General features: G+C 39.9%; 1 protein-coding gene across 6 annotated transcripts in view; it reads right to left on the minus strand.

Moving 5' to 3' along the window:
* Positions 1–13,837, minus strand: part of PALM2AKAP2 (PALM2 and AKAP2 fusion) — a 355,342-nt gene that overhangs the window by 303,417 nt on the left and 38,088 nt on the right. The window lies entirely within an intron of this gene.

The following is a 13,837-nucleotide window of genomic DNA, read 5'->3' on the forward strand; positions in this document are numbered from 1 at the left end:
TTGGAAGAATCAACATTGTGAAAATGATTATACTACCCAAAGCAGTCTACAGATTCCATGCAATCCCTATCAAACTACCACTGGCATTTTTCACAGAACCAGAACAAAAACATTTCACAATTTGTATGGAAACACAAAAGACCCCGAATAGCCAAAGCAACCTTGAGAAAGAAAAATGGAGCTGGAGGAATCAAGCGCCCTGACTTCAGACTATACTACAAAGCTACAGTAATCAAGACAGTATGGTACTGGCACAAAAACAGAAGTATAGATCAATGGAACAGGATAGAAAGCCCAGAGATAAACCCACACACATATGGTCACCTTATCTTTGATAAAGGAGGCAAGAATATACAATGGAGAAAAGACAGCCTCTTCAATAAGTGATGCTGGGAAAACTGGACAGCTACATTTAAAAGAATGAAATTAGAACACTCCCTAACACCGTACACAGAAATAAACTCAAAATGGATTCAAGACCCAAATGTAAGGCCAGACACCATCAAACTCTTAGAGGAAAACATAGGCAGAACACTCTATGATGTAAATCACAGCAAGATCCTTTTTGACCCACCTCCTAGAGAAATGGAAATAAAAATAAACAAATGGGACCTAATGAAACTTAAAAGCTTTTGCACAGCAAAGGAAACTATAAACAAGACAAAAAGACAACCCTCAGAATGGGAGAAAATATTTGCAAACAAAGCAACTGACAAAGGATTAATCTCCAAAATATAAAAGCAGCTCATGCAGCTCAATATCAAAAAAACAAAAAACCCAATCCAAAAATGGGCAGAAGACCTAAATAGACATTTCTCCAAAGAAGATATACAGATTGCCAACAAACACATGAAAGGATGTTCAACATCACTAACCATTAGAGAAATGCAAATCAAGACTACAATGAGGTATCACCTCAACATCGGTCAGAATGGCCATCATCAAAACAATCTGCAAACAATAAATGCTGGGGAGGGTGTGGAGAAAAGGGAACTCTTTTGCACTGTTGGTGGGAATGTAAATTGATACAGCCACTATGGAGACCAGTATGGAGCTTCCTTATAAAACTAAAAATAGAATTACCATATGACCCAGCAATCCCACTACTGGGCATATACCCTGAGAAAACCATAATTCAAAAAGAGTCATATACCACAATGTTCATTGCAGCTCTATTTACAATAGCCAGGACATGGAAGCAACCTTAGTGTCCATCAACAGATGAATGGATAAAGAAGATGTGGCACATATATACAATGGAATATTACTCAGCCATAAAAAGAAACGAAATTGAGTTATTTGTAATGAGGTGGATAGACCTAGAGACTGTCATACAGAGTGAAGTAAGTCAGAAAGAGAAAAACAAATACCGTATGCTAATACATACATATGGAATCTAAAAAAAAAATGGTTCTGAAGACCCTAGGGGCAGGACAGGAATAAAGACCCAGATGTAGAGAATGGACTTGAGGACGCGGGAATGGGAAAGGGTAAGCTGGGATGAAGTGAGAGAGTGGCATGGACATATATACACTACCAAATGTAAAATAGGTAGCTTGTGGGAAGCAGCCACATAGCACAGTGAGATCAGCTCGTTGCTTTTTGTCCACCTAGAGTGATGGGATAGGGAGGGTGGGAGGGAGGGAGATGCAAGCGGGAGAAGATATGGGGATATATGTTTATGCATAGCTGATTCAATTTGTTATAAAGCAGAAACTAACACACCATTGTAAAGCAATTATACTCCAATAAAGATGTTTAAAAAAAAAAAAGGGCTCACATAATTTTAGGCTCCTTTATTGTGTTCCTCTAACTGCATCTGTCGCTAATTTTGAGCTAAGTCCAGAAAGGAGCTCATTATCTAAAGGCCTGCAGACAACTCCCAGATGATTCAACAGCCAGCCAACCTCCTTTGGGGAACTGGCTTTGCTAGGAATGTTTTTATTATGATTTTTAAAAAGTTATCCAGCTTCACTTGATATGTATCCACACAACTGGACAGCCAGTAGCATGAAGGTGTCAAATGGTGGTTTATATAACTTGTCAAAAATCACCCCAAACCATCAGGCAGTTTCATCACCCTTGTGCCAGGAACTGTGGGGCAGAGGAGGCTTAAAGATGAAGGAGGCACACTCTCCGGACACTGGGTGGAGAGTTCTTACCTGTGAGCACCCTAATACAAGACAAGGTTCAGCCACAGAGAGGTGCCCATGGCTATGTGCTGGAGATGGGGTGGGGAAGGAGCCCTTACCTGGGTGAAAACACATGCCCTGTGAGTGTGTCTGTGTATGTGTTGATATGTGCATGAACACTCCTGCGCATGTATGTGTGCGTGTGTTGGGGGGGGTTACAGTCACCCATGGGAAAGAAATGACTTCATTGGAACCCCTACTCTGAACACCTCCCCTCCAGCTGAACAACTCCTAATTCCATCAGCAGGTTTTCTGTCCAAGGCTCTGGGGACCCAAAGACTCACAATCCACTCATTCTCCTGACACACCACCCCTAAACCTGATGTTCCACCCAAATCTGGAAGAGCACCCAAGAGTCTCCGTCAGCCTTCACCCTATGCCAATTTGCCAATTTTAAGAGTTGCAGTGAGAGAAGTATAGACTTTGGGTTGAGATAGGCCTGGGCTGTAGTCTAGACTTGGTCAACACTGATTGTGTGACCTTCAGGGGTCCTTGAGATTCAGTTGCAACCTTGGCACAATGGAGAGAGTTGTCCCTTCCACTTAGGACTGTCATGTATTAAACCCAGCAGGCACTTAAAACCAAGCATCCTCTCCTCCCTCCCTCAAAGCCATTCTGTTATTCCAACCCAGGTTTGGAACTATTGGCCGGGACTTTTCCATTCAAATTAAATAAAAACACACTCCGTTCCCTTATTAAATGGAACCACTGCTTAGCTGAAACCATTGCTTGTTCTTTCCTTTTCCTTAACAGTTCCTATTTTCCTCTGATACAGGAAAGGCAGGCATGAAAAGGCTTTGCTCAACCTCGGCTGGCAGTTGGACCAGATCAGAATCCTAGGCCTACAGGTGTTTTGGTGATCAGACATCAGCACCAGCCCTTGATCTGGTGAATGGACCTGCCCTCTCTTCAGCCCTACACACACACACAATGTGCTCACCAAGCCTGCCAACCCTAAAGTCTATCTGGACAACAAATTTTGTATCTCCGAGAATGTCATATTCTGTTTCTAGTCAGTGTATAAGGTGAAATTCATCAAAATCATCCTTGAGAATCCTTAAAACGTCCATAAAGCAACCAGCAGCCGTGTCTCATGTGGAGTCCAATGAAGTCCCCTCTTCCTCCTACTATGAGCTAGGTCATCACTTTTTTGTTTGACTACCAGATAAAGAAGCTGGCTTGTGGTTAGGGGCCAAGAAGCATGAAAAACATACCTGCATCTTTAAACGCTAAAATCACAAACGGAGACCAGTAGAGATTTCAGCAAATGTATCAATCTCCCATCTCATACCCAGGGCCCAAACTCATGAAGAATCATTCACACTATTCAAAGAGGTCACTATTTTTCCTTCTCTCAAACTCGTCTTTCTCTCAGTTTTTTATTTATTTGCCTAACTGAACTCACTTATGTTAAATGTTTGCGTGATCAACTTCTAAATCAAGGTTTATTTTGTATTGACTCTTTCCATAAAAAGTTAATGATTGATCGACGGATTTTTGTAAGAGAACAGGATAACCAAGCAAAACTGGTTATCTCAGTCCTGAGACCTTTACTTGAAGACACTGAAAATTGCATGAACACACTCTAAATGATGCTCTGTCCAGGACAGAGGATATGCAGCCCCGATAAAAAAGAGAGAAGGGAGTAGGACAGATGAAAAATTGTGAGATAAGTGACTTTTGCACATGCACCAATAAACACTTCATACTTTTTCATCCCAGAACTTTGTGGCAGATGGAGCACGTCTAACCTCAGGTTTTGTCCTCTCCCCACAGCAGCAGGGCAGGTCCCAAGATTCCTTGAGTTACATTTGGCATAAGCACCTACCTGTGTCATGCTCTTTGCTCCAAGGTGTTGGGGAAACCAAGATAAATAGGTCACTCTCCCAGTCCTCAAGGCACTCACTATCTAATCGAGGAAATCAGGTGAGGAAACAATAAATACACTAAATGCTATGGATATAACAAGACACACTTGGATGGAATATAAAGGATGGAATCTTGGGAAAGGAGGGCCACAGGAACTTACAGGGGAGGCGGTACAACAGAGTATGTGCTCCCCAGGCCAACGGAGAAGTGAGGTGGGCATCCCAGGGAGAGAACTGAGCCTACACAAATAACTAAGTTTAACCATGGCGAGTTTTTCTATCTTAAAAATTCTTTACATAAGTAAGCACCACTTCCTCTGTATGCTAGTTAGTGGCTGTGAACAAGCAGAAAACAAACTCCTATGAAATCAATAACTAAAGCATTATAAAACGAATCGTATTTCTTCTACCTCACTTGATAATTTGGGATAAAAGAGTCCATTCACAGAAAAAGCTCTACATTCCATCACCACATCATCACCTTTTAGAAAGACTCTTTCAAGATCCATTTTTTTTTTTTTTTGTCTGTGCCAAGCATGATCTTAGTTCCCCGACCAGGGATCGAACCTGTGCCCCCTGCAGTGTGAGCATGGAGTCTTAAACACTGGACCGTTAGGGAAGTCCCAAGATCCATTTTTCTAATTATGATAAATTGAGCTTATTTTAGCTCTGTTTCTCAAAACTTATTTTATTCCCCTTCCATTATTTGATTCACATACTGGCATTATTCTTTCCATAGGATCAGACAACATGAATGCATGAACTCAATGTCACAAGAATCACCATCTCTTAAGAAAACCCAAAGTGCAATTTCCCTGTATGAGCTCATCTTCTTTATGAAATGAACTCCCATTTCGTGAAATAACGGTGAAAGTCAAAAGAAAAATCTCTGGTTAATGGCACAGCTGCACCAGTAGATAGAGTTATTGTACATCCATCATTTTTACATTATAGAGCAGGCTTGAAATGAGGCAGATACTGTGCAGGGGAGCATGCTATAACTCACAAATCATGAACGGATCACTTGTTTGGGTTGTCAATAAATCACTGACTGATATTTGATGAGTAGAACTGGGCTGTACAATATTGCTCTGATTCAAAGAGCTTCATGCACGGATTAATCCTGAGGAAATACACATAGCCACTCCATACCTGTCCTATTCACTCAAAGTATAGGGATAGAAGGCATTTGGGTCATGTCACATATGAAAAACTGGAATGAGGGTGAAGAAGCTCCTTATTACTTAGGAGACAGGCTGATAGGCTGCCATGACCAAACAAATCAACAAACAAACATAGATTCCAAAAAGAAGAACACAAATTCTAGTTTTCCATGTTCTAGATAAGTAATCCAATTCAAATGCCCTGAAATCTCTGAACTTATGGTTTTTTCATCTGTAAAATGCCATTGACACTAATGACCTCATAAGACTGAAGTGAGGATTAATAGAGATGACAAGTATGAAGTACTTGGCACATGGTTAGGTAGGTACTTCACAAAGGTTGCTTCTACTTCTCTTGCCCTGTATCAATTACTTATCCAGTTATTTCCCACAATGTTTGGTCTTCCTAAGTGAACAGTATATGAGCTTTGAAGACAGAGACCTTTTTTCTTTTTTCTTTCTGTTTTTAAAGTGAATTTTTACACACCATGGTACATTGCATAATGCTGAAACCACAGTGGTGCTGGTTTTCCTAGGTCAGCAAGGCTCCAGCCCCACGGGATGAATCTTCACAACCCTGTCTCCCTTTGCCAGCAACTGGTCTGGGGTAGACATGTGGATAGGTTGTAGCCAAATGAGATGAAGGCAAAGTCTTCTGGGGAGAAGGTGGATCCTCACTGAGTAAATCATCATATAGTCCAGCAACTCATAATTCTTAAAAGCACTATAGACAATTCTGATGTCCAGCCAGGATTGAGAATAACTTTTCTTTTTTCTTAAATTTAAACTTATTTATTTATTTATAATTCTGAGAACTTTATTTTCCTAATCCAAACCATTTTTAAGGAAAATGTATTTTGAATATTGTTTTCTTTTTTTTTAAAATGGAAGTATAGTTGATTTACAATGTTTTGCATGTAGAGCAAAGTGATTCAGTCATATGTATATCTATCTATCTATCTATCTATCTATCTATCTATCTATCTATCTATCTATATTCTTTTTCAGATTCTTTTCCATTATAGGATAAGATATTGAATATAGTTCCCTGTGATGTACAGTAGAACACTGTTGTTTATCTATTTTATAAACAGTAGTGTGTATCTGTTAATCCCAAATTCCAAATTTATGCCCCTCTCCTTTTCCCTTTAGTAACTATGTTTGTTTTTTATATCTGTGAGTCTCTTTTTTGTAAATAAGTTCATTTGTATCATTATTTTAGAATCCACATATAAGTGATATCATATGATATTTGTCTTTCTCTGACTTACTTTGCTTAGTATGATAATCTCTAGGTCCGTCCATGTTGCTGCAAATGGCAGTATTTCATTCTTTTTATGACTGAGTAATAGAGAATAACTTTTCTGAACCAATGACTCTCGAGCTTCTTTGATCACAGCCCACTTTGGCCATTCTATGCCCCGCCTACACCTTTCCCTTTTGGCAGTTCCCACTATCTACATGCATGCTGCATTATAGGAGTTTTGTTACTGAATAGCAGCTAGACTTTTTAGTAGAACTAATTAGATTCCTTGACTACTTAGAGTCTATGGTAACATGCTAATTTGAGCTCAGAAAGACCCCTGAAAACTCACTCGGTAGGTTACTCTAGTAACCCTCAGTCATATGTAAAAACTGACACTTTATGGGATTGTTCATCAAGAACTTGTATTTTGATCTTAGTTCCTAATCAATCAGGGGGAGTGTATTTTGAGAATTGCTGTCCTAGAACACAATCATGTGTTGAATCAATTATGCCCACTTAATAAAAGATGTGAAAAACTATATGATCTCAACTTCAATCATCCCCAAGAGCAAGTCCTACCAGATACATCCTACCACTCTCCACTCGCCACCCTGTTCACAACTCTCAGGTAATCTTTCTCATAGACATTCATATCTTCTTTAGCTTTCTCCCCATTCCCCCTTTTCTTCCAATTCTTAACCAATTAATTCAGAGAAATGTCTTTCCCTAACTTCTTTTTGCAAGGCAAAAAAATATCCAAACAATGTGAACACAAGTAATTATTACCACGTCGAAAGTGTGTTTTCCAGTGCAATTATATATAATAGTATACCAGTGTCATTATTTTCTAAACACTTGAAAGATCCAAGAATCCCTTTGAGAATCTTCATGAGAGATTTTATCTGCTTCTTTTAGTGCCTTGAATTAAACATACTTTTCCTCAATCACCAACATTCATGATAATAAACTGTTTTTTTAAAATTCAAGTTTAGAGTTCTATTTTATTTCACTGCTAGATTTATAAGGCTTCTTTCTTTCCCAAGTTCTTTGGAAATATGTACTAATTTTCCTACATTATGTATTAAAACTGATGACTGTGGACTAGCCTGGGAAGGTAACTATTTTTACACTTAAATACTAAGTCACATATCATCTTGGAGCACAACCCCTCTATAGGTTGGCAACTCCTACAGTAATATCAAAACCTTCTTTCCTTAATTAAAATATACATCATTAACAGCAATAAAAAAACATAAAACAATATGCCCAAGAGATCTGACTTTATATACTTTAAAGAAATTATATAGCAGATGTAGCCATTAAATCTCTTTTGACTCTTTAAAAAATTTTTTGAAATATGGTTGATTTACAATGTGTTAATTTCTGCTGTACAGCAAAGTGATTCAGTTATACATATATACATATATTATTCTTTTTCATATTCTTTTCCATTATGGTTTATCACAGGACATTAAATATAGTTCTCTGTGCTATACAGTTAAATCTCTTTATAGGTGATAGCTATGTAAATACTTCTAGACCTGTATTATGGCTCAAATATGTACCTATACCTGCTTCTGAATGACCTAACAGTTCCATTTAGTAGGAGTGAAAACCAGGGGTTGGCAAAAACTGAAAGCCGTGTAAGTATCAAAGCAATTTGAAGAGATCTAACAAAAGGCTCCATCTGAAGGGAGTATTTGAGCCCCAAAGATGGAAAGAGCCAAATATGCCACTAGGGCCTCACAGAGGGAATTTTGTTAACATACCCTGTCAAAGCAGAACTGCTCCCACTGTTTCAGCCCTTCAAACTCCAGCCAAGACTTCAGAAAGAGAAAGTGACAATATCAGAGGTTATGGTGACAGAGGCAGGGATAAGCAGACATCAGCATCAGCAACACAGAGCTGAGAACCAGAAGGGACATCCTATTACTAGACCCTCACAAAGAACACAGGGTTAAAGGTTGATTTCAAAAATCTGCTCCCTCTCCTATTCCCACCCCTACCCTGATAGTCCAGCAGGAAGTAGAAAGGATAAAGGAGTGAAGGAAGGGAGAAAGAATTCCAGAAACTACAGTGATGGGGCTAAGAAGAACAACCAGCATTGTTTTCATTAAGATAAGTGCATGTCACTTACATCCCCACCTATTCTTCTTAGGGCTCGTGGCCTTGGAAACTCTTGTGACACAAGCACTAAAAACTGTGCTTTGAAGGTTTTAAAGAATGTATGAAGTAGAGCAAAAATATTGGGCTGGCCAAAAAGTTCGCTCAGTTACTGAATACCTTGTTCAATAAAGTTCTTGGTGAAAATGAAAAATGTGTCTTTTATTTTTACTTAAAACCAAACGAACCTTTTGGCCAACCCAATACTTCTTTTCCCTTGTTAAGACCATAATACAAAAGACATACATTTTTATACAGCACTCAAAACTCCCATACCTCCTCCTACACACACACACACACATAAACACACAAATAATTCTTTTAAGAAACAGGTTGGGAGATTATCATACTAAGTAAAGTATGTCAGACAGAGAAGGACAAATATTATATGATACCACTTATATGCAGAATCTAAAAGAAATGATACAAATTAACTTATATACAAAACAGAAACAGACTTAGAGAATGAATTTATGGTTAGTGGGGGAAGGGATAGATTGGGAGTTTGGGATTGACATGTACGCACTGCTACATTTAAAACAGATAACCAACAAGGACCTACTGTATAGCACAGGGAATTCTGCTCAATATTCTGTAATAACCTAAATGGGAAAAAGAACTTGAAAAAGAATAGATACATGCATATGTAAAACTGAAATCACTGTGCTATATACCTGAAACTAACACAATTAATCAATTATGCTCTAATATAAACTAAAAATTAAAAAAAAGAAATAGGCTAGTATCTCCATTTTATAGATCATCTTTGAGCTTCCCTTGGATTCCTAACAGTGACAGGGAGTGCCAGCGCCATAAAGCAGCCAGTTCTAGGGTCGGTGCAGCCTGCTGGTGAGAAAGTTCTTTGGGATCTTCAGCCACTGTTACTGCTCTGCAGTGTCCCCTGTCCTTTCACTCTAGAACTACAGAGATAACACGCTTGCTCATTCTCTACCACTATGGCCCTTCACATCATTGAAAGCTGCCTCTGTGACTCTAAGTGTAACCAGAAAATGAAGGTTCAGCTGGGGTCAGGACTTGTCCAAGTTCCCAGAGTTATTTACTGGTGGATCCATGACTGGACCTCACGTATTCTGGCTCAGGCCCAGGGCTGTTCCCAGAACCTCCACAAGAACCCCGTGAATCCTGCGGCTCATGTCAGAGCCACATCCTCTCACATGGGTTCAGGGCAGGGCCCATCACACCATCTCTAGTTAAACGTGTAGCCATCATGAAAGGGATTCTGGTGTATGGGCTACAAGTGTGTCTGTGTGTGTAGACCCAGGCATGCTAGATATTTTGGGGCATGTCTGTCCTGCTCAAAATGGGTCCCCTTCTCTAGAAGCTAACCCATATCTAGGAGCGTGACCTCCAGGAGCTACTTAGGGACAATATGACCCTGGCCCCTGGCCACACACGGTTTGAAGGGAGTCTCTGTGATGTGGCTGGACCTGTGACAGGTCAACTTAGAAGCTGTGGGGCAGCCAAATTTGATTGCCCACATGCACCAGAAAAGCAGAGGAAGTGAGGAGAAAGAAATATTGAGCAGGGAAAGGAGAGAGAGGAAGAAGGGAAGGGAAGGGAAAAGATGGATGGATGAAGAAGATGGACCGACAGATGAAAGGCAGAGAAAGGGTTCCAGTGACCTTCTGCTTCCCAGCTCTGATGGCCCAGACACATTTCTGTTTCTGATTCTGTAAGACACCCTTGCATCCCTTATAACAACCCACGCCTTTTTCCTTGAGCTAGCTCGATCTGGTCTCTATTTCTTAGAACCCCAGGCTTCTAACTAATACATTTCTCATGTAACATGCTGAGTCTGGTATTATTTTTACCCTTCAAATCTATTAGCAGCCTGGGCAGAGGATGAATAAGAGAAGGACACCCAGGTCTAGAAGGCAAAACATTAGCTTATGAAAAACAATTTTTTCTTTAAAATAAATGAAATGCCTTTGGTCCCAAAGTGCCTATTCTAAGCAATGGAATCTGAGGCATTTTACTTTTTTACACAAGAATATGAGTTTACCAAGGTGCCTAAGAGAATGGGCTCCCTACTAAACGGAGTCATGTTAGGGAGGCGATGAAGATGGTAGAGGTCTTGGGCAAGTGCCAACAGTACTCTACTAATTAGTGAACACAGAGGAAGCATCAAAATCAATTTGGTCGGGCCATACAACACCCTACTTTTATCCCAGAGTATCTTCTCTGTTAGATTGTGAAGTCTTTGATGGCTGGGACCATGCCTTTTCCACCATCATATCCCCATCACTTAGCACAGTAACTGGCACAGAGTTGGTACTTAACATTTGTTGTTGTATGAACGGATGAATGTACAGCGTCCTCAGAGATTCCTGAATGAGGTGGATCCCAACAGCTCAGGCTCTGTGGTGGGGGAGGGGACTCATTCATGTTTCCAGATTGTATAAATGTTTGTTCATTCAGCCATTCGAGGAATATTATTTGGCACCTACTCTACAGACCAAGATGTCATGTGGCCCCTGCTTTGGGCTGTGCCTGGCCTCACCTAGAAGCTCACAAGGCAGCCACCTCCACTGGCAGTGATAGGAGCTGGAAGTGGTATCATGTCTGGTACAGTGACGGGGCAGCACTTTAAAAAGATCTGAAATTGAGGAGGCTGAAATAGACTAACTTATTAGACTGAAATCAGGATGCTGTGTTCAGCTATCCTGAAATCAGGATAGCTAAGAGTTCCCGGGGTAGTTGGGAGCTCAGTTGGGACAAGCTCAGAGCAGCAAACTGAAGTACAGGAGTCCAGCATGCTGCACTAATTGAAATGTCCACACGGCATCCACAGCAGCCCCCAGACAGAATGTGTCAGTAATGAAAACCAGGTCTACGAGCCACTGGTATACGTTGTGCAAACTGCTGTTCAAAGGAAAGAGTCTGGATCCGCCTTCTCTAGTCACTCCATGGATTCCCCCAAAGATGACGACTGAAAAAGACATGAGGTTTCCTCTGTCTTGGGCATAAGATCTGCTCACAAGCCACAATTCAAACAACAAAGGAGCAGCTAGCATCACCAGCATCTTTGGTGAGTCCCTCCCATTGATTGTCTGGGGCTGGTGGTATCTCAAATAAGAAACATTGGAGTAAGACAGCATCTGCTTTTAGGTTCCCAGGAAATGCTGAAATGGTCTGGCATTTAATGATTTCATCTCCTTGCCCCCCAAGAGCCTTGAGCTAACAGCGGGCAGAAGAGGGATTGCTACTGAGCCCTAAACCATCGCAATCAACCAACACATTAGACTGAGACGACAGCATCCCACCTCTAGAGCACCCCAGACAGACACACCGGAAGAGATTTCCCCCCTAAGTCCTCCTCTGAAAAAGTCTTTAGATTAAAATGTCCAACAAGACCGAGAATTCAGGTTACCAGAGAAACTTCAACCACACAGGTAAGTTTACCCTCAGGTGGTATAAAATAACTCTTAAAAGGTATACTCCCAAGAGGTATAAATTTGACTAATTTAATTTTTAAAAATTATACAAGTAATATGTGAACATAATTTTGATATTTTAAAAACGCTAATGATACAGAACAGATCAAGTCCTTTTTTCCCACCCCCTCTAAAATTCTTACCCCCTTCTTTATGTATTTACATAAGGTATGTTTATGTTATACATTTTTTTCGTGTCCGTACATATACATCTACTTTACTATTTAAGCTGCTGCACAGTATTCCCTACTGTGAACATATGTTTATCCATTTTCTTTTTTTCCTATTAAACTGTTCCCAATTTTTTATTATTGCCAACAATGCTAAAAAAAACCCCCAAAACAAAAGCCCAACACCCTTCCTAATCCATGCTTCTCTGGGCACATGCTCTCACTTCAATTTTAATGTTTTTTTGAAAGCTTATTTTTGGGTGGTTGGTGGTCTCAACAATACCAAACAAATAAGAACAGTTTATTCTAACTCGAAGTGGTTGATCTCCATATACACAGTGCTATGGAGAAAGAAAAAGGGTACACACATAAACCCCAGGTTAATATATATAATACACACACACACCTAATTCAGTCTTCATTTAAGTGTGTGTGTGTGTGTGTGTGTGTGTGTGTGTGTGTGTGTGTGTCCCAACCACTGTGAGGTTGGCAGAGTTCCATGATGGGTGCAGAAGGAGTTGCCCCTGGAATGTGGGTTATCATTGCATCCTGTTCATCTGAGGGGCCAGATCTGTGTCTGGGATAAGGTGGAAGACATGCATAAAGATACAAGATCAGTTTGACCAGACCAAAATCTCATTTCCTATCCTGAGAACCTAGAAAAGAGTCCTCGATCTTCCCAAGTCTCCCTCCCCCATAAACAGCGGATGAGACATTATGGAAACTTGGCAAGTGCTTCCGGAATCAGTTTGGGTCTTTCAACTTCCTTGCTTTTTTCTCATTTCTCAGCTGGATTATACAAATGTAAGATCCTTTTTGAGATTTCCTTTAAGGGGAAAATTTAAATGCATGATGTCTTGAAAAAATTTAGCTATAACTTAGAATTAAACTAAGTTGGATTTAATATTACAATCCAATGTTGATTTACCACCACTTATATCACTCTTAAATAATTTATTCTGTAAAATGCTCTGCAGGAGTTTTCACCTTTGGAAGAAGCAGTCAAATACTTCAGCATTACTAATGCATCTATTCACCTCTCACTGTTAAAAGAAAATTAATTTTTAAAAATTTGGGACTCTGCAAAGGATTTTCTAATGGACAGATGTCTTCCTAAGTAATTCTTAGTTTCTCTCTTTGACTTGTCACAAAAATGAACTTGTAGCCTAAATGGTCACTTCCATGGCAACTGGATGTTCCAAGGGCATTACTGAATTTGGACTTCTCTGAAGAGCTGGAAAGGGGAAAATTCATGCCACAGAGAACATAAAAGCTCATATTCAAATACACAACAGGACAAAAATACACAGTCTACTATAAAAGCACGATACGTCTATTGAGGTAAAAAAATATAAGTTTGAATGATGCTACAGACCTGCCAATGCAGGTGTTCATTGGTACCTAAGCCTTGTTCTGAAAGTCTGATGATGTAAAGTGTCAAAACCATACATGCCTTAGCATTTCTGAGGTTTCTCTGAAAAGGTCTATAAATTTAGGAGGTGGTGTGTTTGGTCAAAAATTTTCATAGTTTGACCTTTATACTAAATACAGATACAGAAAACACCATAAAATCAATGCGT

Source organism: Leucopleurus acutus (genome assembly GCF_964270905.1).
Source record: "Leucopleurus acutus genome assembly, chromosome: 7".
NCBI lineage: Eukaryota > Metazoa > Chordata > Mammalia > Artiodactyla > Delphinidae > Leucopleurus > Leucopleurus acutus.